Source organism: Helicoverpa zea, chromosome 8 (assembly GCF_022581195.2).
Source record: "Helicoverpa zea isolate HzStark_Cry1AcR chromosome 8, ilHelZeax1.1, whole genome shotgun sequence".
NCBI classification, from domain to species: Eukaryota; Metazoa; Arthropoda; class Insecta; order Lepidoptera; family Noctuidae; genus Helicoverpa; species Helicoverpa zea.
Genome location: NC_061459.1, coordinates 9,538,556 through 9,565,442, shown reverse-complemented (window position 1 = coordinate 9,565,442; position 26,887 = coordinate 9,538,556). Strand labels below are relative to the sequence as shown.

Below are 26,887 nucleotides of genomic sequence, written 5' to 3'. Positions count from 1 at the left end.
GGAATCTTTGGCAACCAGTTTTAAGAAGTGAGGCGGGTATACGTGGCTTAGGTACTAAATTAAACAGCAAGAGTGCATTCACACCAGTATTGGGATACTTGAACATACGCACTTTTTTTTGGAAATAAGTAAGGTTCGTTGGTTGGATAAGAATAAATATATCTCATTTTTTTTTATTCGGATCGCTGGGTCATTACTCCAAAATAAAATAAGTACATATGCCTCAATTTTTGACATGTAGGTAAGCAAACAGGTAATCAAAGGAATATTATACAATCGAAAACAACTGAAAACGTCAATATCACTAACAATTACATTGCCAAACTGATTACAAAATAGCAGCATCACAGTTGCGTATTACAACAAAGATTAAAAACCAGAGCATCTTATCATGGTAAATTATCTATTACACCGCTAGAAAAAAAAAACTTTTTGTTGATCGTAAATAAGGCAGATTTAGGCATTAAATCGGTAACTTAAAACCAGTTTCTGGTCTAAAAGCGACAGACAAGCTTTAGCCAACAATTGCAAACAGCAACGAATCGATTTAAATTGTGCAAATCCATCCATCAAGTGGGTCGCAATCAATTACGTTAATGCAATTAAAACATTAATTCAATTAATAATTAATTGACTAAAATGTACTGTGATTGAGGATCAGCATGCGATAATGTGTTTTTAACTCATCATGTATGAATTAAATATACACTGCCGCTGTGATTAATCGGATTCAAATTGAAAATGACTGTGATGTATATTTCAGGGACGTCAAAGATACCTCCTCACACCTGTATAATAATAGTATAACCGTGTAGATTTTTCTATACAACTTTCCATCAGGCAAATTAAATTAAACACTGTGGAATAGATACTTCATGTTCTCTAGAAAAAACCGGAACAGTTATGCATTACAAAAAGTCAGACATAGATAGGTAAACCTATCTAGTAACAGTATGTAAAACTGTTTTTATATTATTAGCCGGTAAGCACAGCTCCAAAGACGGTTAACAATTGATGATTATTATATTAAGTTGCTGTCCGATAGTTTGCCCGCAAGGCATAATCATCTCATCAAAGTCGCACCAATTAATAAGTCTCACAAAAATCAATTAATCAAAGCAGGTTATTGTTATGCTATCAAACGATGAGCTAACCAATTATGTTCTATTACAGTATTTATAAATGCGTGCGTAACGTTACACGTTAAATAATTAACACGTTACACGAAGTAAATACCACGATATAGTAATTTTCTAACTGAAATCTATTTTTAGTAATAAAAAATAAACGCCCTTCAGCCTACGCGCACACTGCAGACTAAATAGCTAGCCGATAGTTGGCTCGATGGTTGTTTATTTGTTTAAAAGAAAATCGTGCATTCAATTAAACCTTTTGTCAGTCTGATACCGACCAAATACTTGATCGTTGTTATGTGCGTCCTATCATTAATTTCCATACTGATTTATGAGCCAGAAAAAAACTTCTAAAACGGCCGACTAAAAAGTCTACAGTGTGAGGGTACTCTTAGCTGTACGTACAAATAAAAAAATAAACGCCCTTTGTAGGAAAAGTGACTTCACGTAAAATGCAACGTGAAATACATTGTAAGAGAAATCGCGTGCACCCAGAGCCTTACATTGCCATTCTTTACGCGGCACATTAACATAAATAAACGTTTATAACAAGCGCAGCAAAGCGACGCTCACATTAACTCGGTGCATTCAATGGACGGGTTGTTCCCACACGATAATTCTGTTCGGGAACCCGCTGATGTTCATGTCGCCCTACTATTTGATTTATCTTGTCATACTATGACACACCTTTTTTAACCTGACACGTTACTTGACATCTGTCAAAAAAATTCCGAAAAAATATTATCGGCACTATTTGTGAACTTGTCTGTGTTGTAGTGTACTTAATGTTAGAACTAAATACTAATAAAATATGATATTTCCTGGTAAAACTGAGCGCAATGAAATTTGCAATTTTGTGTCAGTTAAAGAATTTCTCCACATGAATTCGTATAAATTCTGCCAGCTTCCATTTGAACAAAAGTTATGTAACAAATAGCCAAACTAAATAATATGCAAAACAGCACTTTATTATTTTATGAAAGCTATGAGAAATACGAAGGTTTTGCCATTATTCTAACTAACATGGATAGTTATTACGGCGAGCTTTCTTTCTAAACCCGTCATTAGTGACCATAGCTTTAGGATGTCTGTTATTACGTAGAGAAAAGCTTGTTCCGTGCCGTATTATAATTAAATGCCGTCTATGGCTTAACGCGTCTTTTTAAAATATGTTTTAAATAAAAATACTGTCCACTGCCACTAATAAACAACTGAACTTTAACAAGTTATTCTCGCAGAGCGACTTACACACTACGACATCCACTAGGCCCCCACGACATCCACGAGGCCACCACGACTTCCACTAGGCCACCAAAACATCTTGAACAAAAAGAAAAAATAATCGTAATTGTATTCAATTGCCAGTGATCACTGACTCGTTTAATGCACTTCATGCCTATTTGGATACAAAAGCACAGTTATCTGGCAATATTGTGTAATAGTAGATACCAACACTTGTACAATTTTTACGCGCACATTACATGAACATTTAAAAAGTATGCAAAAATGGTTATGGCTAAGTCTCGCCTGAATAGTGATTAAGATGCAAATAAAGATTATGTGTGAAACCCTAAGCTTTGTGACAACTGGTTTTCAACTAAAATTCGCAATAAAGCAATAAACAAATATTTATCTTGAAATACAAATATTAATCTTACTAGACTTACAAATTATGTCTATTTTGGGAAACCACTCGAGCATAATTTTGGGCTATGTACTTCCCATATACTCATAATAATGTTTCTGAAATTGTATTGAAACTTAAAAAATAATTTCCTGCTTCATATTACTTGCTGAAGAGTCTAAACGTCTCCAAATCATAATTTAAATTAAAAACTGCCAAACTAATTTAAGGAAATTGAGTAGCGTCGGAGCCATCTTGATATCCTAGTAACGAGGCGACTAATTGAAAATTTACAAGGAGCCAACAGTTTAGTAAAATGTTCCGAGCTTCTCATGCATTTTACAAAAATAATATATCATGATAGTCTAAAATCTCTATTAATTTATTATGATGCTCGTTATTGAGAAACTTTTATTGAAACTGATGAATGCACCTAATGCTAATACTTTTAAATAATTTCAGCAATGGGCTTAAGCAACGGTAAACCACGATCAATGAAGAAATGACCACGAAATTTATATCCCCATAAACGGTAACCATCAAACCGCCAAACTCGCTCAAACATTAAATCAATATCATTTCTTCTATTACAGTGAATTACAGCATGTTTACACAACAAACCTCACTAATTGATGCTCATCGTGATGGCTCGTCATAAAATTAACTCAGCCCATACAATTTGCTTACATATGACGTGTTACCTAATAACAAATCGTAACTCCGTATATTAGTATACACCTTCGTGAGTAACGTGACTCATCAATATCGTTTAGCGTCGAATTTGTATATAAAGTGGACATTACGCATGTAATTATATTAGTAGTAAATTAGTTTGAATGATATTAGGTAGTTTATGGAGCTGCAGTTCATTCTTTGATATGGTCGGGTGTAAATCAGATCTCTTTAGATTTCGATCCATAATTATAAACTTTTGATACAATACGAGTATGCTCAATAGAGTTGCTTGAAATGAGGTTAACATCGATGCAAATATACTTCTTTACGAATTAATAAACATTCTTATTGGCATACTTCGCAAATAACCTTCCTTGTAAAAAAAACGAAATTCTGACTTAAAACAGCTATTTCCCACCAGCCAAACCTGAAGGAATTTGTCGTACGCCTACTTTCGTGGACCAACAAAAAACTTAAGAGCGAGCCTTCAATAGCTCTTCCCCGCGACATCGTCCGACCGCATTTCTTTTATTTTTGAAGTTCCTCATTAAAAAGCTGTACTTTTTAGTCTGGACACAGCCAGTGAAAGTTTCTCATCTCTCTCGACGTCGGAAAAAATATACAAAAATACTAAAAAGTCTTGATTGCGATTCCGCAATTAATCCACTGGCAGAAAATTGGCTACGCCTGCCGTCGAGTACGTACTCATGTAATATCTACAGTTAATTTATAGGGAAATATAATTTGTTATTTGGTTAAGTGGAGAGCAAACTGACCTACATTTCGATGGGATTTTCCCCTTCAAATAACGCTTTAGTTTTGTTGAATCAACTCGCCTATCCTACGCAATTCATTATTGTAAATTTATTAACGACAAATGTTTACTTTTAAAATAAATCTCTTTACATCGGCTGAAATCGTAAAGATGATAAATCATATAATTTAATTTATGTTCTATTCATGCAAATAGCACAAGGGTCTTTGACCGAGCTCGAACATTAAAATTAAATAAATTAAAAGCTTCTAACGATGAAATAAGAGGAAAATCGACGTGTAAACTAAGTGAAGACTTGAAGGTTGAAGCCATAACCTGACTCCCTTCAATTAATTTGATCAAAGTCAACAGAATCACGTTTTCCGATAAAGAAAAATTGATTGTTGAAACACGAAGTTCAAGAGTGTTTTTACATGTTTATATTAATTAAATTGATAGTATGTGAATATAAAAAGAAGCCGTAATTACCTACGTACTTCCTCTGCAATCTTTCGATTCTGTCAACTCTCGCAAACAAACCATTACTCCTAGCGAAACTCTAACGAGGTGTCGTACCATTCAATTACTACACAAACACAGGATACAATAAAGACTTCAAGTAACACATTTATCGTGTAATAATACATGCATACACTAACTAGTCCCTCAGCAGTCGCCATCAATATTATAGGCAATTGCAAATACGCGCGACTGAACAGGTTTTGCGCAGAAGGATTTATTCTACACAGAATCTATGTCAAGATCAAGGAGTAAAAACGGGTTTGTTAGTCACCGTACTATGTTTACTTACAGACGTCACTGACCTACAAAAATGCACATAAGATGGACAACGTATCATAAACATTCATTATAATTTGCATAACTTTCGAAATCGTTGTTCGAACCCATTTGATAGTTGGCTATCGGACTGCAGAGTGTATTAACATGTATGTAGGCTTTTGTGTTTATCGTTGGAATAAAATTCAACATCACGTTTCGAACATTGATTCGCGAAACAAAAACTATTAACAAAAACTGAACACGGTAGTCAACTATTTATTAACGCCAATATATACGTAATACGTCTAGACATATCTTTGTACGGAAACTTTATCTATAAAGATGAAATCAAGAAGATAAATTCCCTAAGTCTTTCTTAAACAAAGAGAGCTTCATCTAAAATACAAAAGGCATATTCGAGAACCGACTATCGGAATAACTTACAAATTGCGTCCAATTTGTACAGCGGATAACACAAAATAATGGCGAGTCGATAGTCGATACCTAGTAAAGTTCGAGACTTAATCTCGAGTCGAGATTACTGGGAGCCAGCGGACTATCTTGTACACACGGACAAACAGGACAACGAGCCAATAACATAAACATACTTCATCTTTTTGGTTGTTTTTTGAACATGCACTAATTGGTAGGTCAGCCTACTGACGTCAATTGCTAAGAATTAATTATTAAAAAAAAGAAACGAAATAATTGAGGCTTACTTCACAAAAAAAATCCACACACTATTTATGCTCAAAGGATTATACGACAAACTGAAGAGTAATACACAAACAAAACTTTCCAAGTATTTCTTTACCAGTATACTTAACTCCTGCGCCGTGTGTACACACTACATAGTCTGTCCATTCCGTTACTTAACAAGTTCGACGGTTGGACCTGAACCATGCAGTTTTATACTAGAACAAAATGAGCCAGAAGCACCTCCACTATAACTTTTAAATTTGATGAACAGCAACTTTAATACTTTGATATTGTGAGAATATTTTTCACTCGATGCACTTTACTCTGTTGTGGCACGGTTTATGAGTTCGCGTGCTCCGTGAAGATATTTCGTTCCGTTAAAACGATTAAAGTTTAATTGAATGAACAATATTACCCTGGTTTTGATACAATGTATGCTTGTGGCGTAACTGTGTTGCTTAATCGCTTATCAAGGCCCTTTGGTAATTGATACATAGTTAATTGGAAGAAACAAATGAAAATCAAACTTGTCTTATGTTATTTTAACAAATAAAAAGAGAGATCCAATTTCGAAAACTTGTTTCATCATTGAAATAATAATAACAAGAAATCTAACATACGGTTTCTTATGAATACAAATAGAGTAATTCGTAGCCGTCCCCAGTGCAACGCTGTATATTTTCTGAGTGCAATATTTTCAACGTTCCGTCTGTGAATGTTGCGTCAAAAACTTCGATTGTTTGTGTGAAATCGAAGAACAAAAATAAATTATGAATACAGAGCCAAAACATTCGGCTGTATCTTACTATTATATATCAAAAGTAATTAATAGTATTCTGCTATAGATAAACATAGTCTCGTCAATAAAGATTTAATCGGTATACCAACAGGGAGTGAATTAGATAAGGTCTCGTCTCACTATTGTCAGTAAGATTTTAAATACAATACATTAAAATTGCCTTGATTTAAAGAAAACTACAGCTGTTTCATATTTCAGAAAACTGTCCTTATTTTCCCTACTTCAGACAAAATCAAACCTTAGTAACCAACATTCTTAAAAAAAATACTCTAATGAAGCACAAATATAATCACAATTGCTCTTAAGATGAATGCGTTGCGTTAACCGGCACGCGCGCACGCTACTCGTCCAGTTCCGGACTCCGCGACTTTCCAGTGAAAGCGACAAACGCTTCACGGAACACGCCTTTAGGGAATTTATCCAATACTCATCTGTGTTTATAATTACTGGGGTAATGATGTTAATGATATGAGTATGAGAAATAATTCAAATGCAACGAATTTTAATTACATAATCTTAAAATTTACGATTTTAGATAAAAGATTTTTGACTCATTTTTACAAGTCAATGATCTATTGATTTATTAAGCGTTGATTAATGCTTTTTTATCTCTTTTGTCTCTCTTATTAAACTTTATGTGACATTAAGGCATAAATATAATGTCACTTTCATACATACCTACTTTCTACAGACGCTGAAGGTTCATTGTTCAGCATCTTACATATAAATAAATAAACGTATCACCTGCTACAATTTCTAATAGAAAATTTAAAAGATCAATCTTAAAAAGAATCTTCTACTACATAAAGTTTCAGCTATTTATAATATCAAGCAAATTGTTTGGAAACACTCGATACGATCAAGGAGCATGTGGCCGACTCTCACTGAATCAATATTCAATACACGTTACATACTCTTGTATAATACTCGCTTGCATATGCGTCATTTAAGGAAAATGAAGAAGATACCTCAAGGTTTTGGACGTTTTTGAACTTCAAAAACGGATACTTACTCATACTGTAACAGACTTTTTAACTTGACATTTTATCCGAATGTCAAGAGAGTTAACTCAACACGCAATTTTTTTGTCACTAGTAGCCGTTCACCCGCGTCTAGCATTGTCACCCGAAGATACCAAGTACAGCTGCCCAAGACGGTATATGTTTTTTTTTAAAATCGGTTCACTAGTTAAAACGCTCCGGCGTTTAGCGGTACAAACCAAACTAACAAAAAATGATTCCTATTTATTTTATAAGTAAAGATTATATTGTTTACTTTGACTATGAACAAGGAAATTGTAGTACCTATATCTAGACTAAATAACTAGATCTGAGAGCGAACACCATAACGATGTTCAATGCTCATGCGCAAGCATGTTACATGTGATGCGCTACTTGCATGCGATTGGTGATTTCTTACCTCACTGATTTTATTGTTTGAGACAGTTAGAAGTTAGTTTACGAACCAAGACATCATCAAGTACATCCTAAAACATTTATTTATTTATTTAACACTTTTGTACACATAGAACACAAACAACAACACACAACAACACATTTATTACAGCCTTACTTATAAAAATATCTAATCACCTTCTAAGCAACATTTTAACTAATCACTACTTAAGGTTAGTTAAGTAGTGATTAAACGTTAGTTAAAACATGCTTAAGCAACGTTTATAAGTAAGAATTTTCTTTAACAGACCTTAAGTATTACTTATAATTTAATTCACGTTTATAAGTAACGTTGATAAAATATTATTTAAATTGTTTTAAGATGCACTTCAGCTTCAAGACAAAAGGTGTACCTAATATTCGTGTACGTACTAGGTATCACTTAACTTCTTTCAGTAGTTGTTAATATAGGTATATTCTAATGCCCTCAATGAACCATATAATAATCTTTTCTTGCTTTTGTTTCAGGTAAGCTTATTGTGCATGTATATGTGCATGTAGCACATAACAATATCTACAAAACAGGTAATGGAAAACATCGTTTGAAAACGTGTATGGTATAATGTGGCTACTTTCTCTAAAGCAAGGCTTCAATTCCATCAAACACTTACATGGTACACATTACTTGGTACTTACAATATTATCGATCGATATATAAAAAGATTTTGTATTAGGCTCTAGCAGTAAGACGGTACTCTTCCTTAAACACTTTGCCATAATCTTGAAGTACACATAGCTTGCACTTATGTACTGAGCAATTTATAAACTACAGCCTTCCACGAAAATACTCAACAACAATCTAGTTATCTGAACCGGTCAGTGTTCCATCTAAAACGGCATATTTCATCCGAACTCCAAGTGATTAACTGGAATGGTTCCACTCTAAGGAGGCGAGCCCGATCTCCGAACACACCCGAACTAAGGTAATTATAGACCGACTGCTTGGCACGTCACGTCGTACTTACAGCCGGACTGAACTAGATTTTCCTTACAACTACGTTGTTTTGGCAAGCCTTTCTCGTAATAAAGACTAGCTGTTTTAATGAACAGTCTGCTACAGCATTTTATGATGGAGGAATTTCAATTAACATGCCAGTTTATGTTTGCTACTTGTAATTACATATTAAAAACTGTCAAAGTAATATGAGTAGCTCCTTACATGGATATCGTCACTACATCTCCCAGTATATAAACAAAAGGACAATCGCTTGTAATTGGTTGAGCGCAGAAAACTTATTAAGTCCGTATCTTTATTTATTTATTTATTTATTTATTTATTGCAAAATGTATACAGATGCATCTCATGCTAGGTACACATTACCCTGTTAGGGCGCAGCAAATTAACTTAAAACTAAAGTATTATAATAATGACTTAAACTATAAATATATATATATATTACATTAATTTATAAGAAGTTAACAATATCTAGAATTAATTATTAGTTAAGCTTACATCTACTTAGGTATATGACAGTAGTTTTAGTTTATTATCTTAATTATTATATCTACTATTATTGCACAATGTTTTAGGAACGACATAATACTGTTTTGTTTTTATTTATAATACATTTAAAACAACAAATTAAATTATATCTAGAGGTGGTTATTTATTATTTTAAGCTTCTATCTTCTAAGTATTCCTGTACACTATAGATCTTAAGTCTCGATCAAAACAAAAAGCGGGTTTGGAACGTCGCGAGAGTCCCAGTGCGTCGTGAACTTAATCAGCCGCTTTCAAAGTGCACTCGAGGTCCGTGCGAGCTCTTAGCTGGATGTTTCTGCCTCGTAACCAAGTTGATTAAAACTGGCAGCCGGGACGAAGCAAACTGGCCACTTATTTCAACAAACCACCCCTTTTAGCAGCTGCAACACGTCTATTAAGTTTTGTTTTCGTATTAGCCATGTTTGAGCCGTTTAATCTTTTTCTTTTTGGCCAGTGTTTACACTGGGAGTGCCACAAATGGTGGTGTAAACTGGTCTTTCTGTAAAATATAAAGGTGTAGTTAAGTAGAGGTACTGGCTGATTTAGGGTAAAAGAACTACTTTCAATTAATTTTAAAGCAATATGCTCTCTATTTTATGTGATGGCGCACAAATAACACAACACCAAATTACAATTATTTCAAGGAGCAATTAAATAATCTGAGTGTGTAAAACTCTGGCTTTATAAACTCCAGTTAGTTCTCAGTTAGAATATAATATTATAAAATACGGGACTCTGTAGTCCCGTGGTCTGGAAGAGACATACAAAATAAAAATTATAATATTAAATTCGTACATAATGGTAATTAATAATAAAATTATGCTCATTAACGTAAATAGGTTGTTAACAATCAAATATACATAAAAGATAGTGCTCATTATTATACTTCAACATACTCAAAATTAAATATAAATACACCGAGCAGATACCGCTCACTCATAAAATAATATTGAAATGGAATAAAATGATATTATTAACACTTGTTGCATAATAAACTTTTTCAATATTCATAGAAACACTCGACCATTCGAATAGTCTGGGAGTTCACTTGTAAATGTCCTTATTTTTTACAATAAAATTAAAAAGAAAATGTGAAACTTATGAAAGGATGGCTGAGGATACGCTAGATATTCTGTTACAAACATTTACGAAAAAATATATTTGTACATCTCTATTAATTGGAACTATAGAAAAACTATACTAAAATATCCATCCACTGATAATATAAAGAAAACTATATTTATTTCTGTGCTACATCTAACTTTCACTACGTAATTATTGAGTAAAAATACCCTATACATAAACTCGGTAGCCCCATAATTGAACCCCAGTCTATACATACGTATAAAATATACACGCAGGTATATCATGTCTAACAGAAGCTAGTAATCAATAAATTATTGAATGCAAATTATCAATCACTAAGTGCAGAAGCCAGTTTAATTATTTTGACAACCGTTATTATTGCTCATACAAAAGAAAAAACACTATATTTAATGCTCACGAAAGCAGAAGTAATCGCTTTAAAATTATATATTTAGACGGCAGTAATTTATCTCTTTTAGAGTCACACTGCAGACTAAACAGTCGGCCGACAATTTGCCCGATGGTTGTCATTTTTTTTTATAAAGACAATCTTTTTTTTAACGACGTCAAAAATCATCAAATGACTCCTCCCGCTGCGGGTTAGCAACGGTGAGGGAGTGTCAGACTCTTACTGACTAAAAGCCGTCGTGTTCCGTCGTAGGCCTTTTATGTACCAAGCCCGCGGTAACTCTTACGAACAATCCTGCAGTATAAAGACAATCTTGATTCCAATCAATGTTTTTAGTCGTTCTTATACCGGGCAAATGCCTGATCATTGATACTTGCGTACTGCCATTCATCTTCATACTAATTTATGAGCCCAAACAAACTATCGGCCGACTAAAAGTGTGTAAGACTAAAACTGTGCGCATACTCTTAGTGTAACAGTTATTGATACGATTATGACTGGTAAAACCAATCAATCATCTAGGTTGCTACTCTCTCTTTTAATGTTAACTACACGACAGAAATTAATGGCCACTTCTCTAATAAAAGTGAATTTTATTCGGCTATTATAGTCAGTCTGTGCATAATTGAAGAAATATATTTATTGCACGTCTATAAATATTTGCATAATATGTAATAATATTTCGCGTTTTATGTTTTGTGTGTAGATATATTTAATTTAGATATTACTATGATGAGATTAAGTACCAAAAGTATGGTAAATATTTTATCCTAGCATTTGTTAGCACAAAATATGTGAGTAAATAAGTGTACCGCAGTTGTTAAGCAAATCATTCAAATTATGAAAACTATTAGTTTACTGTTAATGTTATGTTCCTTCAAATCATAAACCACTTAACAATGCTAGAATATAAGATGTTAATTATGTTAAATTATATTACCACAAGATGACTCGAAACCCATAAAAACATTTAAACAAATAAAATTATTTGATTGCGCTTGACAAAAACCATATAATCCTTAATGGTTCCTTGACCCAAATGCTTAATACGAATCCTTTGTATATCGTGAGTAGTTTGTGAACACCATACTTATTGTTTTTATGTTGATTAAGGTGCATTACCTATAATATGCCTACTTAGGTCTAAGTGCAGCAATTGTGAAGTCATTGGACGCAATAGTCCAATAAAGGGATTCATTAGAACGGGTAGTTGCAGTTGTAAAATAAATTGATCCCACCAAAAACATTAAATGTAAAAAAAAGCCAATCCTCTACGCAATTCCTCCACCGTAAAAAGTTTTGAGATCGCATAGAAGCCAAGTCCTGTTCAACTTTATTTGTAATAATAAACCAATATTTTGTGACTATATCAATAGTTTTGTTCACATTACAATAATATTGACTTGGCCATGAGCACAATAAACTACAAATATAATACAGCATATCTTGGAGAGGGGAAAGTCAAACATGAAGTTTAATATTACAGAATTAAATACTTTTAGTTTATTTAATTGTTATTAAATGACCGTCAGTCAGTATCATCCAACATCAATGAACTGCACATGTACTATGGCGCATGTTTAGTCCATGGTGATCTCAAATTCCAATCAGTCCATAATCTGTCCAATCGTAAAATCATGTCCATATAGAATTTATCAATTCAATGGTATTTACACATTATTTCAAGGAGCGACTTTTAACTTGTGCTCACGGCCAAGACATTATTATTGTAATGTGAACAAAACTATTGATATAGTCACAAAATATTGATTTATTATTACAAATAAAGTTGAACAGGACTTGGCTTCTATGCGATCTCAAAACTTTTTACGGTGGAGGAATTGCGTAGAGGATTGGCTTTTTTTTACATTTAATGTTTTTGGTGGGATCTAATTTATTTTTTGTAGGTCTCTTTCTTCTCTAAGAATAGGTATAACAAATTAAATTAACTTACATGCAACTAACTAAATATGTACACAACATTTTTTTTAAATAAACTAAAAAATTTCAAAATTGTCGAATTTTTGAATCGAATATCTTTAAGAATGAAAGAGATTTATTTCAGAGGTAGATGGCGCTATCACATGAAATTTGTTTTTTTTTTTAGTACTACTTATACTAAGCTATATAACGAAACCATAGCGCGATTTAGACCAGGACAACGCCATCTATCGTGCGAGCATGCAGTATTTGTCGCACTGCATTAATATGAAAGATTTTATCATTATTCATTTCATTTTAACCTAGCTTAAACATAATAACAATACACCACACTACGTAACAATAAAACAAATAGTAACATTTTGTACATAAATAAATAACAAAGTTATCAATGCAGTCAAAATTCATACACAATGTTCTTGAAAAAACGCAAATATAAATTTGTTTCCTATTTTTTTATTAAGTTTTAAGGTTTTTATAATTTTCCCTTTATATGTAGCTAATAACCTATCTTGGTGCCAAATTTGAAGGTTCTAAGTTTGCTAGAAGTACCTTAGACTTTTGATGATCGGTCAGTGAGTCAGTGACAAAATGGTGTAACTTTGATCGCTCATAGCTCGTAAACTATTTATTCAAATGTCTTGTAATTTTGAGACTGAGCTTGTTCTAATACTTACTCTTGGTCATAGAAAACCTAAACTCCTAGCTTTGTTCACATGGAAGATACAGGGGGCTGAAATAGCCGCGAAACGCTTCGAGAAAAGATGGTACGGCCGTACCCGCTTTGCTCGAGTCTTGGCTGGGGCACTGCCGTGCCCTCAGATTAAATTGGTGATTTCATTTCCTGGCGGTTAACAGAAAATAGGAATTGTTTATTGGTTTTTATTAGTTGAATAATAAAATAAACTGGTGACGCTAAAGGAATATTGTTTAAACAAAAATTATGTCATAGATATTTTTGCTCAGTAGGCTGGCACTGGTAATTATACACGGCTTATGTTTAACTGATCACCAGATATAGTAACAAATAGCAGACAAAAATAGTAAATGATCATCAAAATGAAACTCGCATTTTAATGTAAAACTGTAACCAAAGTTTTAACACTTTGCTATCCTATTTAAGTGAAATTACTCCAAAATAAATCATGCGTAAGCCAAAAATAGTAAATGATCACCAAAATTAAACCACCATTTTAAAGTAAGATTATAACCAAAGTTTTTAAATTCTGCTATCCTATTTAAGCAAAATGAGTCCAAATAAATCATTGTTATCCCAAAAGTAGTAAATGATCATCAAAATTATACCAGCGTTTTAATATAAAATGATAATCAAAGTTTTTACATCTTGCTATCCTGTTTAAGTAAACTGACTCCAAAAAAATAAGTTCGGCCTGATACAATAAATTTTATAACATTATGGGGACCCTTTTCCTGCACTAGGGTGGAAAATTGTCTATTGCATGCCTCTAAACAGTGCGATAAGAGTGTGTTTTCGAGGGAGTGTATTGAGAAACACATTCTTCTTCTTCTTTCTCCTGCCCTGTTCCCAATTTTACTTGGGGTCGGCGCAATATGTCATTTTCTTCCATTTTCCCCTGTCACTCGTCATACTGACACTCACGCATGCATTGTAAGCCGGACACATAACTTAATATGGCATCATAATACTTTATTTGGTAATAAGCCTACATTTTTTGGCAATCACAGTGACTTATTTAGGCAAAAATAATACATTAATTTGGTCGTCAAGAGTTGGTGATCATTTACTAAATTTGGTGGTCGAATACAATTTAAAGTGAAGTCGTGACTAATATAGCTGGTACTATTACATTTTTAGACTTTATTTTTCTGGTGTTCAGTAGATATTTCTGGTTACAAAACTAAGGGTATCAAAGCATTTTATGGTGGTCATTATATTTGTTCCCATTATACACTACATATAGAATATATAAAATTCATTAAATACTTACTATGCTCCAGTGTGAGTGCATAAAAAATATTATTTATCTAAAAAATAATTAAGTAACCAAAACACCCGTCTCCTGTACTACAAACCAACCGTCACATCCTGTAGACACAACCCGTTAACATTTCAACTCAAGGAATATTCCAAAGCGTTATACAATAATTGCGCTACTGATTACTCAGTACTGATGCAAATCACGGCAATGACACTTGCGTAACTTGCGTACTTAATAGTTGCATAGTAAAGCGAATCGAGCAAACCGAGCGAATTGATCTAGATCGCTCGCTCTAGTGGAAAAGAGTTCAACGCACGCGCTGCGCGGGCGCACGCATCGTGGTTCTCAATTAGCTTTCGTATCTACATTCCTGGAGTGTTAGTGTGTGATTTGAAGTATTGTTATTATTTTTATGTAGGAATAGTGTGGCCGTCCTATGCTAAGTATTTAAGTATATCTCAAGTAAACATTTCGAATTAATCATCCATATACCTACGTATTTCTGCATCGATGGAAAACACATGAAAAATAATAATAATATAATGGCAAAGGTTTTGGTTGTAGGTATACTATTTGTTGATAACACAAGTACCTACTTAAAACTACGAGTAAGGTGTAATATTTTGAATAAAAATATGATAAACAATTTATTTTATTGTTATTACTTATCCTTAATAGCCACAACTACTAGGTTAATTCAATTACACTATGAATTTACATGAATACAAATTGTCCAATGAATTGCTCATCAATGACATACAAGTAGTTATTCTTAAAATAAACTCTTTGTGAATAAGTGATTGAACAAAAACTCCATGAACAAAGGAAAATATACTTTTTAAGGATTCAAGTAATTTTAAAAATTTACTTTATTCACATATTAACTTGGCTGGGCTTGGATCACCCAAAGGTAGAATAGCAGGAAACGCCTAAGGCTTTAGGTCCGCCGCAGAACAATATGCGAAAAATATTTAGTAAATCTTCTTACCTATATATTAAAATGAATTACTGTTCGTTGGTCTGATTAAAACTCGAGAATGGCTGGACCGATTCGGCTATTTTTGATTTTAAAATGTTTTAGAGATCCAGGGAAGGTTTAAACGGTTAAATGATGAATAGGTTAGGTGATAAATACGAAACGATAATTTTTGCCTCCTCTTTGAGGCATATATATCAAAAACCTACCACGAGTGAGCAAAACGAATCGATCCCTTTTATAGGAGCTGGGAATTAGTTTTAAGTACTATGAGTCTGGCATTACTTGTACATATAAGAAGTACCTACTTATATGGAATACAAAAAAAAACATATACGAGTCCACATATGACGTAACCGGAACCGAATGGTCTCGTAAGTCGTAATGCAGGCGATCAGCTATGAAGTTGGCGTTAGATAAACAGTGTCACTTGTAGCTCTCTCCGATTAGTGGTCGCAGCTTTCTTCCGTACATCGGACTGATGGAGATGTAAGAAGATACGTAATAAAAGCCACATGTTTTTAACTATACTTAATTGCTGCAAAAGAAGAATATCGAAAAGGATGTAATAGAAAAGGATTAAATATCTTTGTCACTATCATCTTCCGAGAATTTTTCCCAACTATGTTGGGGTCGGCTATGTTAAAATGATGTGTAATGTTTATTAACATGTACTACAAAATGCGAAAGTGACATTGTTTATTGTGCTTTTATGCTAAAACTGTTGAACATATAGCGACTAAAATTGCCATTGGAATGGAGCTAAACTAATCACGGGAATACGGGTCCACTTTTTTTTCGGGATTACTTTCACTTTCTGTAATCGTCTGTTAAAGTTAGAAGAAAAGTCAAGCATTTCTATTTATGAGAAATCATAATATAATATTGTTACGAGTATGTTATTAATGTTCTGAGTACCTAGCACACACACATCATACCTTACGCAAGAGGTTAGATATCGAAGGAGCATGGGAATGTCCATAACCAGCTACCTCGTTTACAGTATCACTTCCTATGGCGGATCACACACGAACCAACACCACACTTCGATTCAATGGATGCAGGTGGAAAACTATGATGTCAACTAAAGTGGTCTGATTAGATTAGTTAAGTTGAAAGTCAGAAGATTTGAAACACATTAAAGAGGACCAGGGTTTAATAGTAGACAATTTTATAACAAAATAATGAGTTTATTCGTTTATTACGCTTACACGCTAAAGATAGGTGATAGAGATGTCAACGGGCAATTTTTTATTCTGCTTCGTAAAGTAGGTTTTATGAGATGTGAACGACTTCATAGGCAAAATTAAGAAATAAATATGCTAACGATTCTGCAATTATGTCATAATACACTATTTTTGTAGGTATATAACCAGCTGAAAACGCATTGCTTGATACATTGATGAACACAATTCTGATTGTAAATGAGTCACTTTACGTAACAGAGCCAGACATGTGTTATTGTGTGATCCACCAATGAAACCACATTGAAAGTGGCTAACTAATTACATTAGGAAGAGCTGCATAACATGCAATAATGTTATTGTAATCATTAATAAGCTTGTCCAACGTAATGATAATTGTTGAACTCACGGAATGAACTCTTGTATTAAATTCCACATAACTGTTATGTGTTGTTTAATGAATAGGCGAATGTTTCAAACGTTTATATCTACCTCTAATAGCACACTGCAGACTTAATAGTCGGCCAACAGTTGACCCGATGGTAGGATTTCTTTTAGGGTTTCGTACTCAAAGGGTAAAACAGGACCCTATTGTTTTTGCTCCTCTGTCCGTCCATCCGTCTGTCACCAGGCTGTATCTCATGAACCGTGATAGTGAGAGAGTTGAAATTTTTACACATGATGTATTCTGTTGCGGTTTTAACAACAAATACTGAAAAGTAGAATAAAGTAAATCTTGATTCTAATAAAAGTTTTCAGTCCGTCTGATGCAAGCCAAATACCTGATCGTTGTTGTGTGCGTATTCCCATACATCTCCATAGTTATCAAGAGCCCGATCCTTACTAAGACGCCATGGCGACGTCGCCGGCTACGTATCCAAACAGTTACTATTGAAATGTATGGAACCTAACTGACTTGGCGACGGCTTGGCAACGTCGCCAAATTGGAAGCGTGGCCACGAGCTACAGTTCTCTACGTGGCTTCTGGCTACTGTGGCAGCGTGGCGACGTTGCCACGATTGCCACTATAATGTACACGGTAAAGTGCACCTCCCTCACTCAGTCGCCAATGTGGTCGCCAGTCAGCGTGCAATTTCTTCAGCGACGACGTAAACAATTGACTGTCGAGACGCCATGGCCACTCGACTTGGCGACATTTGGATGCCAGAAGTAACCACACCTGAGCCGCTGGCGACGTTGCCATGGCGTCCTAGTGAGGCAGAGCTCTAATAGGCGAATGGTTTAAACGTTTAAATCGAAAGTATTAGTTAAACGATTTATAAATGTATTGCGATTGACAGCTAGTTAAACATTAGGACCAATAATGCAGGTAAATGACAGTTAATGCTTAGGTATAACGTGTTTTTAAGTTGTTATATTTTTTGTGACAAGACCCTTTTCCTATATTGTAAATTGCTTAATCTAAGTTTAGAATACGTCTGAAATGTAGAACGATAGGTACCGAGACTATTTCTGTAAATAAGCCAGTTATTTATATAATAGTGTATTGTATTTCGGAAATTATTCTCGTTTTTTGGTCGAAAGTCAATTTGAAAGAAGGACATTAGTGCAAACTTTTTGCATGACTTCAATCTGTGGTTTATGTGCAAAAAAGACAGGAACAGAAATAATTCAGAAAAAATGTCAAGGTCGTCCTAATTTTGAAAGTAAACCTACAGTTTTCAGTTGCAATTTCAATGACATTCGACCTTGAAAATTTTAGTCTTGTTTCCGCCACCTACATCTATCTTTTGTGTAGAAATATCTTCATTTCGTGGGTTTCCATTTCTTATACAAAAGAACGTACTTTTTATTGAAATATATAGGTAACTGTTCTTGTTGAATAATATTTTGTACAAGTAATTCCTAAAATTACAGTCGTATTAACAAAAAATAGACGTAACGCTACATAGTATTTCTAACATTTTATGCCATGAATTTCCGCAAAATAATGCCTGCTTCCATAATTTACAGTAGTATTTAGAAACTTTGCAACTTAAAAAAAAATTGTTGTGATTATCTCAAGCATATTATAAAAAGGCGTAGCTAATAGTTTAAACTGATTCATGTTACAATTATAAAGACATATGAGAAGCCTTGAGTCACGGATAGTGTTGTTAACTGGCACGATGTATCCGGTATATGTATGATAATAATATGTAGACCATGCAATCATTAGTCTACGTATCCTTTAGCTGGTATTTATGAGCCATTGAAATCAAGCAATGTAGAGTAATTGAGTAGGTTACGGTTTTTTTGCAATTGATACGAGGCTTTCTATGCATGATATCTTTAATGGTACAATATCATCATCATCATCCTCTCCCGAGCCTTTTTCCAACCATATTGGGGCCGGCTTCCAATCTTACCGGATGCAGCTGAGTACCAGTGTTTTACAAGGAGCGACTGCCTATCTGACCTCCTCAACCCAGTTTCCTAGGCAACCCAATACCCCTTGGTAAGTCTGGTTGTAAAGGTGTCTACACACCAAAGCCGCTGATGCCGGCGGCACAGCCCGGCGGCCCAACCCGCCGGCCGTATTTTGTACAATCATGCCGCCGGCTTTCATAGAGTATTTGACAATTACTAGAACACCACATGCCGCGGCAGTCGTGCCGCCGGGCTGTGCCGCCGGGTCAGCGGCTTTGGTGTGTAGACCGCTTTAGACTCACTGGTTTCTGAGTGCCCGTAACGACTGCCGAAGATGTTCACTAACCGCCGGTACCTACAGTTTAACGTGCCATTCTAGAGAAAAAAAAATCAGACAAATAAAAGCACTCTAAAACACGATAAAGCTTTATTTATAAAACTGCAAGTATTATGTTATGTTTGCAAACATTTTCATGTAAACACAAAAAGTACCAAGAAATCAATTCTCCAAATCGCTGTACAATATTTACCCGTTGATCCATTCACCGTGTAAACAGTACAAAACACCACATTGTTAGCACTAGGTAATACCGAATTTGTGTGGTTTAGACATCAAACAGCAAATCATTGTGTGTTCAATACAACAAATGTCCGTGAGCCCTAAAACTAGCGATGACTAACACTAAGCGAACTTTACTGTTGACCTGTGGCTTTGTGCACAATGGCCAATAAGTCACAGACATCCTTTACTAAACTTACTGCATTTTATATTTCTCGTATTTTTCCACAACACGTACATATCATGTACGCAGAATATTTACTATAAAATTAACATTACAAATTCGTAACAATGAAATTCTATGAATCACAAACGGATCTGGTGTGTGCGTAGAAAATGTATTAAAATAAAGTTAATTAATGAGTTTGTCTTGTACATATATGGGAAGTAAAGGTATAGAAAGTTGGTCTGTGATGTTTCCGTGTTTATTTTTAGAGAGAAAGAAGTGTAATGGTTGTAGTACGGCCTCAATGAGAGCGTTAGTCGTGGACTAACCGCAGTGCTTAGCGATGCGAGATATAGTACTGCACACGTTCAAAATAGCTTTCTCAAACGTTTTGTGTATACCTTCATGGATACTACAAATAAGTCTTTAAGAATTATTCTACCCTAAAATTCTCGTAGTTTTAGAATTACTTAATACATATGATACAAATTCTCACGTCGGTTGTCTATTCGAATCAGTCGAATGCTTAGAATTAGTATGAACACTGTTCGACTGATTCAAAAGCTGTTAAGTGCAACACGAAACGTTTTATCTATGACTGCACATTAACGTAGGCTTATACATATCATTAAATATTTAAAACATTAATGGTATTAAAAAAAAACATTACGTCCTATATAATTATAGAACACAAACCATACATGCAATTAGCAATCTAAAGGTACCAATTAAAAATACGGAAGGCACGCGGGACCTTACACATGGAAATGGCTATACATTAGACAGCCATGTGGTTCCTTGAGTTGCCAAAACATACTACTATATACCTATGTATTAGTTACAAAAACTGAGGTGCAAACGTGAGGTTATGTCACGAGTAAGACAACGTTGGCCAACGCTCTTATTTGACATGACACCGCTTCCTAGTCTAAACAATTAATTTAATTTATTAGCCATCTCTTTGTTTATTGAGTTATAAACCTTTTGTGGTTTAGTAATGATTGGAGTGTATTTATCACTGGTGGCTGTCAGAATCAATGTACTGCAGTGCATTTGTTTATGCTCGGTGTTGCAACTTCCGTAGTGTTTTTGTGGTAATGATGGATGGATGATGGATATATTATTTTGTGTAGTAGTGCCACTGGTCATTTTGAGCGTATTAAAATTGATTGACGTAATCTGAATGAATAGCACCAATTTTATAGTTTACATATTTTTTGCTCACAAATCAATATTATCATAATCTCTTGAGTGTTACCTACAATCTTATATTTATATTCCTTGATTTACCAAAGCTTAAGAAGTCGTTCCGATTTCCCGTTACAAATTCGCTCAGCTGACATCTATACGGACAATTATAATAAAATTACTTGAATTTATCTGGAGAATTTTAAAAAGAATATTTCGAAGTAAAAGTATCCGAACGGTGCAATTACGCAACTTGAGAAATATTTTTGTAGCTGAATTAGAGATGGAAACTTTTGGACCATTTATTTACAAATGAACATTAAAACAAACTTTTTTCAAAGAAGCGGTTGCAAAAATTTAGAGTCACGCACAAAAACAATTTATCATAGTGATTGTTGTCGGCATCTGGGCGGAGAAATAAATCGCAGAGTTTTAACATTAAGTCGCGGCCCTGGGCCGGCCGGCCCTAACGGCCAGGTAATAATTCCAATCTGCACCATCCGTACAACTTCAAAACGGCCAAACTTCAACACATTATCTTTTAATTTGGACCCCGACAGACAAATAAGATGTTGCCGAAAGGAATTTCATTGAAACAGTTGAAACTTCGGTCGAGACAGAATAATTGACGCGAGAGATTGCCGCCCTCCATAGCTGTTTCTAAAGCAATGAGATACGAATTTCTCATTAAAATTTTCAGACTGGAAGTCGGATTCCCGGTGCTCCATTCAATTCCGCCTTTTGAAACTAAATCACAAGTTTTAACGAATTACTTTGACAATAAGGCATTTTATATAACATAGGGATCGACTAATTAAAAGGGTTCGATCAGGCGCGTATGTCGATGACATGAGTTATGGAAGTGGCACAATAGCCCGGAAGGGACTGCCGCCAAACTGTGATAGTATTCCGACATGTGTGTCCCTCAACCACACACGTTCGATATTAAATTGTAGCCTCAATAGATTTAATTGCACGCACGATGGAACAAATTATTTCGATACCGGATTATGGTTTGAAAGCTTTGTGTAACAGGTGCACTGTTTTCTGGATATACCATTTCCAGTTTTATTTTTTATTTACAGCTAAAGCAATGTTCTTTGGAAGTCTAACAAAGCACCCGACTGTCTTATCCAAATGTTCCCACAGTCTGCCTCTCAAATCTATAAAATTTTATCTTTCGCTTGTTGCTGATTACATTTCTTTGCGTGTTTTCGTAGACCACTAAAATCCAATTTTGATGAATATTTGAATATTTTATTTTAAGAATAATTCTGAATTTATAGATTAGGATTACATTATGGATCAGTAAAAACTCTTTCGCATTTCCGCAATATTATTTGATCTTTACGCTAAAAGAAATATAATAAAATCAAAATATATCGAGTTACATCATAGGTTAATATACTATTTGACTTTTTGTTCCAGCTAACACACTTGGAGTTGTGTAAGAATTAACTAAATTCACGAAGTGGAGAAATTTATACAAAGTTACGTGTGCGCCGTACATTGGCATAAAGCTCATCTGCGCGCTCGTAATTCCTATTATTCACATTCATACGATTGTCAGGTATATAAAAGAGGTGCAAATGGTGGCGCCGGCGTCGCCTCTCCGTCGCCGCGTCGGTTTGTTCTCGGAGCATCAGGTGAATCTTTCGTTTTCATCTCGCCTTGTATTATGCTAATCAGCCTCACTTTGCGAATAGAATGAAATTTAATTTCTCCGCAAAGTCCGTCCGTTTAGAAGTTTCTTTTTCACAGACTTATTCAAATAGGCACTCGGTGATTAATTTTTGGAAGTCATTCTCAGTAACATTGAATGAAACAAGTTTAATTAACAAGTTCAGTGTCGGCTCTTCGCATAAGTATTATAACTGTTTGAGTTTAGTCATGTTCCGACTTACTGGGGAGTCTTCCCTTACAAATATTTGATATAGGAAGGCTAAAGTTTGCACTTAACTATATAAGTCGATGGGAATATAATTATTTATAAACTAGGAAAAGAACATTTACCGTCTTACCACAAAAACTTTTAAACGTCAGTTTAAGACTTGTCGAAAAAAATGTCAGATTATGACGTTGACATATGGTTCATTTTCCAGACACATTTTTTTTAGACAAGTGTAAAACAGATGTTTAAGTTTTTTTAGTAAGGCCATTAATGTTTTAATGAAAACTGAAATGAGTATTCATCATTTTCTCAAAACTTCCCTTTAAAACGTAACTATCATTTTAACATTTATTTAGTTCAAAGTCAATATGAATATTTTCATGATACTGAGTCCTTACATTTAATTAGAAACAACTAACGACCTTTCTATTGACAATCTACGCCTCCATTATTAGGCCATTGTCGAAATTTTAATTACCAACTAATTACTCAGTTACAATTAGGTCAAACAATATGTACTGACAAATTGACAAACAAAAAAATATTCAAGTCATTTTTAGTTGCCGCGTATTACATAAAGATTTATTATTTTTTATTTATTTTACTAGTTTATTTATCAAGGATTTGTTTTTTTTTCTTTCTAATAGAATCTAATTGAATTCTATTGTAAAGACATATCCTATTGAAGTAATTACCTGTTTGGAAAAAATGTGGTAATTTAATTAATTGAATGTTTAACGGAACTTAGAAGTCTAAGTGGCTATCTAGTAATATTTCCGTATACTAAACGCGTCAATGCTGACGGATCTTGAAAAAAACCTACAGTAAATAAAAACATCATTAGCTATCTACATTATCGTAGTAATCTACTATTCGTTCCTCCATCACATTGTTACAATACGTTTTCTAACCACTATCGAAATACAAACAAGATAGTCGATTACAAAATCCTTGTCTATTTTTCTGGCAAGTCCATTCTTCACTTTTTAGAAGATACAAAGGTATAAAAAGATCTTGGCTACTGTCTTGTCCAGTTCCTATACATAATGCACCTACCATGTTTTCTCTGCATCACCCTAAGATTGACTGGAAAGAATGCCTATGTCATTAAGACCGCCTATGTAATGTTTTTGTTGCATAAAGTTTAAATAAATAAATAATACAAACAACAGGCACTTCCTCGAATTACATCGAATTCCGATATTATGATACCAGCAGAAATGTCACACAATAAATAAGCATCAGCAACTTTCTCGAAGCCAAGTGGTACAATCCCATATAGCATCACCACCAGCCCGACGGGTTTTGTGACGTCACTACGCGACAGGGTCAATCACCACTCTCTCCACGACCTCTGACTCCATAACTCCTGAGAATCACCATTACGCAACTATTACGTATTGATGCATAACGGTGATAACGCGGAAAGATATCATTTTGTTTGTTTAGAGTGCGAACAGACTGGAAACTTTTAGTCGGCCGAGTTTTTGTTTGAGCTCATAAATCAGTCATCTCCCGAGCATTTTCCCAACTACGTTTGAGGTCGGCTTGTATATAGTCTAAATGAATGCAGTTAATACTTACCAGTGTTTTGCAAGGAGTGACTGCCTATCTGACCTCCTCAACTTAGCTCATTAATCAGTATGGTAGTACGCACATTAAAGTAATCTGATATTTATCCGGTATAAGACTGACTGAAAAATATAATTAGATTCATGACTTTCTTTTAAAAAAAATTGCTATCCATCGGGTCAACTGTCGTCCGACTGTTTAGTCTGCAGTGTGCTATGGCTACTCTTAGAATAACAAAAGATTATCGTTATGAAAAAAAGATTTGATTATTTAATCGTTGCGCGTAAAAGGGAAAGTTATGTATCTAATTGCAGCTTTATCATGAGCTACTGAGCTGATTGGGTTGTCACCAATGGAAAGGCGAAAAAACAAAGTGTAAAATAGAGTTATGCGTTTCATACCGTGAAATCTTCAGTAAACTTTGGCTGTAGAGAAAACTAACCAGATACGATATGGATCATTAAAACTACAAACAGTTGTTTATTTAAAAAATAACGTAACTTCCAAAAAGTTATATTTCTGGTTTCTAGAAAATGGTAATTCGTATGCTAGTCAGATATTTGAGAGTTTAAAACATTATTACGTGAAAACTTTGCAGAACACCTTTTAAACTTGTTTTAATGCAAATTACCATGGTTAGCACATTATGAACGGATGAACAGATCTTCCGAGCTTTTTGATGACTTCTTAAACTAAAGTTACCATCATTGTAAGCTGGTAAAATCTTTATACCAATATTTTCTACAGAATAAATACTTTTATTTTTAAACAGTGTTAATGCCAAATTCGTGTCGAAGTCGTGGTAGCCTAGTGAGCAAAGAACCAACCTCTCGAGTATGAGGGCGCGGGTTCGAATCCAGGTCAGGCAAGTACCAATACAACTTTTCTAAGTTTGTATGTACTTTCTAAGTATATCTTAGACACTAATGGCTGATAAAAAGGTGAAGGAAAACATCTTGAGGAAACCTGGACTATATAGTCTGAAATCACCAACCCGCATTGAGCAAGCGTGGTGATTAATGCTCAATCCTTCTCCGTGTGAGAGGAGGCCTGTGCCCAGCAGTGGGACGATAAAAAGGCTGTAACTGTAACTACAAATTAGTACATACCTACAATAAAGTAGACAGGTACACAAGGTAATAGGTCATAGACATATCTACAGTACCTATATAGGTACAGTCGCAGACATTTAGGTACAGTCACAGACATATTTATTGAATCACATGAAAATTAAGGACATTCACATGCAACGGTGTTAAGATTACGCCATATTGTTCCAATTAAAGCCATTGCTTCAATGTCTACTTAAGTTTCATTAACATGTCTCCATTACCCGATGTCAGTGAATTATTTCCCTTCTGACACAGTAATTGAGTGTCGGACATTTTATTGAAATACTAGAAAATTATTCTCAGAGTAAATTACTCGTAATCAAGCTTAGAAGGGACATAGTATTGAAACGGTCGAGTGGCATAATTTACACTTTTTATTTATATTCTTTTTGTGTAGCGTTTTGTAATTTATCCATTTGGTTTCAAAGCCGTTTAAGGAGAATATTTATTTCTTACAGCATTGCGCATAAAATATTAACGGTGACGGTCACTATTTTCTGACACATGTGTCATAACATATACCATGGTTTTCCCATGTTAATTCATTGCTAGACATACTCTTAAGCCCTCCTAATACAATTGATTGCCACTGCGTTTTGATCTCTTCAAATCCATGCCGACTATTATACGGAAATCGCTTTACTGGCTTAACTAAAAGAGATATATGTACGTCTAATAGTGTGACACACTTACGTATAATGCGATATTATTTTATTTACAACTGTGAGGGAACGTTAACCTTTCTAGTCCCAGGGGTTGGAAGTACGACACTTACCTTGGTGGAATATCACTTTAAAATGCACCCTACTGTACACACGACACCCCTCTTCCCTATTAACATCATTCTTTTTCTATTATGTGTTCATCTATGTTATTATTAGTCTTGTTTCTTTATGATGAAAGAAATTGGTCTTTTGTTTCTCGGAAACTTATAATTTCCTCATTTACTAAATTGTTTAATTGCTATCTAATTAAGGTTAGCAATCGATAAAGCTTTCTCTCCAAACAAAAGAATAATAAACTAATCAAAGTGTATTACAAAAAGTAAAATAAATTAAAACATTTACGTAT

The 26,887-nt window shown here is 34.3% G+C and overlaps 1 protein-coding gene across 5 annotated transcripts in view; it reads left to right on the top strand.

Moving 5' to 3' along the window:
• Nucleotides 1-26,887, top strand: part of LOC124632428 — a 124,067-nt gene that overhangs the window by 14,356 nt on the left and 82,824 nt on the right. The window contains exon 1 of one of the 5 annotated variants that reach the window (XM_047167268.1): nt 8,393-8,443. The exons of the other annotated variants lie outside the window; for them this stretch is intronic. The gene's annotated coding sequence lies outside the window, so the exon portion shown is untranslated. Of the gene's footprint in view, nt 1-8,392; nt 8,444-26,887 lie in introns of those variants that run through there. 5 annotated transcript variants of the gene reach the window in all.